Source organism: Triticum urartu, chromosome 5 (assembly GCF_003073215.2).
Source record: "Triticum urartu cultivar G1812 chromosome 5, Tu2.1, whole genome shotgun sequence".
Lineage (NCBI taxonomy): Eukaryota > Viridiplantae > Streptophyta > Magnoliopsida > Poales > Poaceae > Triticum > Triticum urartu.
Genome location: NC_053026.1, coordinates 580,268,786 through 580,273,597, shown reverse-complemented (window position 1 = coordinate 580,273,597; position 4,812 = coordinate 580,268,786).

The window sequence follows — 4,812 nt, the reverse complement described above, 5'->3', positions numbered from 1 at the left end:
GAAATGAACAAAGGATCTACACTTGCAATAGGCTATCAAGCCATGGCTTGGAAGCCTGGTGTATACACCTAAAACCCCGAGTTAGCCTGCCTCTTTAAGTAAGTCACTCCGCCCAGGTAAACCTGGTATGACCCATCGAACTTTGACAAGTTACTCTAATAAGACCCTGAACTTGTCAAGTTAAAATCATGATTGGTTAAGGATTGAGGACCATCTTAAAAGGCTTTGTAAAATGGTTTAACTCAATGGCCTGGCAGCCCATGAAAAGCCTCGAATTTGGGGCCTGAAAGCCCGTGAAAAGCCTCGACTACAAGGGTTTTCGTTTGCTTTTATTTATTAAGTTTTTCTCCTCGCATGAGATTTCTACTGTTTTGATAAACCGGCATTCGTTCACTCGATTTGACTTTCAACTACAAGTTGACAGTACATGCTCAGTTATAATCCGGAGACTATCAGCCCGGTCTGGTTTCGACTCAAAGTCACCAGTATTGAATAAACCGGTGTTTATCACAACCTGGTATGGTTTTATCATAAACCGGCACAATATGGAAGGAATTATCCGTACTCAAGATTTGGGTTATCACCCTTACTACAAAAAGTTGGTAAGCCAACGATGTGATTCAATGTCACAGGTATGATATATTTCATATTTGATTATTCTTAAGTGCAGCCTTGGTTATAAACCCGGGTTATATATTGGGCATTATGACCCGTCCGACGGTAAACCGCTAGGACACTTTAAACTTGTTGTATGCAGAAACAGGTTGAATAAAGCATGATTATAAATCACCGGCGTTTGTTAACCCGGTCTGTCTTTCGACTATAAGTCGCCAGTATGATGATAAATTATCCAGTGTTTGTTAACCCGGCCTGGCTTTGGACTATAAGTCGCCAGTATATATTTGGATTGCGTCATTGGAATTATGTGCTTATAAATCATTGGGTATATTATTCAAATCTTTAATAGCCAACATAGCTGGATTTTTATTATGGTTATCAATAGCCAATGTTATGATGGAGTTCTTCAAAGTCGCTTCAGCGCAATGGTTATTATTTTATTAATGGACATGATTTATTTTTACAATGGAGGAATAGTCCCGAGTCGCTGCAGGCTTGCGACCCGGCACTTGGAGGCTACATTATTCAAATTGAGATTACATCAAATATGCAAGTCCCATGTCACTGCCGGCATGCACCATGGCACTTGGGGGCTAACGCAAAGTCATTTTTACTGGCCTTATTGAAGACCTGACTCATCACATCATAATGAGCCAGCCCTTGGGGGCTACCAATTGCTCCTATCAACAATTTAAGGTACACAAGTCTTAATCCATTATATTGAAGGATCCACTGCTCAGTTGGTAAAGCACAAAGCTCTTAACCTTGTGGACGTGGGTTCAAGCCCCATGATGGGGGTTACATTATATGATGTTCTTTTCAAAGAAATATATATAAAGTACCAGCTCAATATTATCTTACTGAGCCGATCCTTGGGGGCTACACGTTATTGTTCAAGTCTACATGATCATATTTATAAAGTCCCTGCTCATTATTAATTGCATAATGACCCGGCCCTTGGGGATTGCACTGGTTGAAGTTTTTATGAGTATAAGGCAATTACAAGTCCCAGGTTGCTGCAAGCATGACAACCCGACACTTGGGGGCTACATATATGGAGTATTCAGTTTTTACTAGTAACTGAGATGAACAACATGGATTTCTTCAAAGTGGCAGTAATTATATGGAAACAAGTCTCAAATCATCACTTTGTTTCTGTTCAAGACTTGGGGGCTACATGTAATATGGATATAAGGGAGAAATATCTTCCAATTTTCAGTTTTGAGCTAACCAGATTGACCTGGGGTCTGTAACAATTATGACTCGGTGTCACCAACAATTATTGATCCAGCGTCACCAACAATTATTGACCGGGCGTTACCTATCATTATGACTCGGTGCCATCGATATTTACAAACCGGTAATTCTGGTAATATTAAACTGGCAAGTTCTACATTTTGAAACCGGCTGGTATCAGTTGAATATTTGAAGATCAATATTTTTATCAAATCAGAGCATTGAAGGCCGATTCAAATGGATTCTTTATTTACAAAATATCTTCTGCAAGCAAATTGATTATGAAGCTGGTATATTTACAAGGTAATTTGAGCCGGTTTAGCGCCGTCTGATTTGCTCCCTCTTTCTGATTTTGCAGTACGCCACATCCCTCCCGATCAATAGGACCCCTGTTTCGACCGTAAGAGGTCTGTTTCCTTTGTTTTACGGTACGCTAGACCCCTCCCGATGAACAGGATCCCGTTTCGAACGTGGCCAGTCGAACACAAGGCCATTTTCTCCGTTCTGCGATACGTCAGACCTCGTTTCCATCAGCTGTTCCATCCAAGCCCTCCAGATGAACACGACGACGCATTCCGTTCCGACCCAGCCGGTTGGCTCTCCATGAACACGACGACGACGCAGTTTCTCCGTTCCGACCCAGCCATGTACACGAGCCCTGGCCGTACGTATGCGCGAGTAGGCGTTCGAGACCCTGTCTGCATGTACGTGCGTGGCCGTATTTTCTTTCTTGCACACTGGCCGTTGTACGTACGTGTACATGCTACGTGTGCGCCTTTACTACGACACGTGCGCGCCTCTACATCGACCAGTATGTACGTACACGTTCGGGACCAGAATGACAATGCTACGTACGCTTCGACCAGGTGGGTCCCGACTGTCACGCACTTCCTTGCGTGCGAAGATGTAGCTGGTGGGTCCCAGCAGTCAGGGGGGCGAATCATTTTTTTTGCCCGGACGCACTTCCTTGCGTGCAAAGATGTAGCTGGTGGGTCCCAGCAGTCAGGGGGAAACGTTTTTTTCGTGAAATACGGTGGCCCGTCCGGTGGGTCCCCACTGTCAGGTGGAGGAATAATTATGTTGCGCGTAATAAGGAGGCACTTCCTTGCTGCGGTCGTGGACCCAGCTGTCAACCTCTCCACGTATAGTCCATGTCTGATGAAAACCGTTCCTTGACCACGTTGACCACGCTGTGCCGAGAGCACCAGGGCGGTGGACGATGGCGAGGCCTAGGAAGGGGACGACGCGGAGCCGGGAAAGACACGACAGTGGAAGCCCGCGCGGAGAGAAGTACGAGGGTTCACTGGTTCGGCTGCGGTGTGAGGCTGCCGTCGCCGCAGGGCCTGGCCAGCGGTGGGAATAGTAGGGGCGGTGAGGCCTCCGCGGCAGCATAGCCGGCCACGGGAGGCAGGAGCATGCGGCACGACCGGTGCTGCTTTAGGCGGCTGGAACAACAAGACCAAAGGTTGAAGAAGCACTACGGCCGTTGGATGGACATCGTACGGTCACTGCAGCTAGAATCGTTCATATTGACTAAGTTGACAAAGCACTCCATCCCCGTCAACTTAGTAGGCCCAAGTCAACCTCCCACCAAGGTGGGACCCAACCAGCAGGGGGAGTATTCATTTTTTGTGCGTAATAAGAAGGCACTTCCGGTGGGTCTGAGCTGACAGCGGGGGGAACGTTTTTTTCGCACAATACGGTGGCCCGTCCGGTGGGTCCCAGCAGTCAGGGGGCAAACGTTTTTTCGCGAAATACGATGGCCCGTCCAGTGGGTCCCTGCTGTCAGGTGGAGGAACCATTATTTTCTGCGTAATAAGGAGGCACTTCCTTGCTGTCGTCGTGGACCCAGCTGTCAGCCTCTCCACGTACAGTCCACATCCGATGGAAGCTGTTCCTTGACCATGTTGACCATGCCGCGCCGAGAGCACCAAGGCGGTGGACGACGGCGAGGCCTAGGAAGGGGACAACGCGGAGCCGGGAAAGACGCGGCAGTGGAAGCCCGCGCAGAGAGGAGTACGAGGGTTCACTGGTTCGGCTGCGGTGTGAGGCTGCCATTGCCGCAGAATAACAGGGGGTGTGGGTGAGTAGAGGGATGGCCTGGGTGGTGGGAGTAGTAGGGGGCGATGAGGCCTCCGCAGCATCACAGCCGGCCACGGGAGGCAGGAGCACGCGGCATGACCAGCACTGCTTTGGACGGCTGGAGCAAGAAGACCAGAGGTTGAAGAAGCACTAGGGCCGTTGGATGGACATCGTACGGTCACTGCAGCTAGAATCGTTCATATTGACTAAGTTGATAAAGCCCTTGGTACGCGTCAACTTAGTAGGCCCACGGGTCAGCTTCCGAAACGGTGCGCCCAGATGTCAGGGGGACGAATCATTTTTTGGGCGGGTGAAGCTAGAATATCCGAGATTGAAGAAGAAGCACGGCATCCGTTGGATGGACATCCAACGGCCACTGCTGCTAGAACCGTGTGTTGACTATAATAAGTTGACAAAGCCTTGCATACGCGTCAACTTCTTTTTTTAGGGGACGCGTCCACTTATTAGGCACCCCAGGCTTTACACTTTATGCTTCCGGCTCGTATGTTGTGTGGAATTGTGAGCGGATAACAATTTCACACAGGAAACAGCTATGACCATGATTACGCCAAGCTATTTAGGTGAGACTATAGAATACTCAAGCTTGCATGCCTGCAGGTCGACTCTAGAGGATCCCCGGGTACCGAGCTCGAATTCAATAAAATTTCCCACATTTTGATGGGATCCGAAATATTTTTATCCCGAAATTTCTAGTGAGATTAATATTGTTGGAAATATGCCCTAGAGGCAATAATAAAATGGTTATTATTGTATTTCCTTGTTCATGATAATTGTCTATTGTTCATGCTATAATTGTATTAACTGGAAACCATAATACATGTGTGAATACATAGACCACAACATATCCCTAGTAAG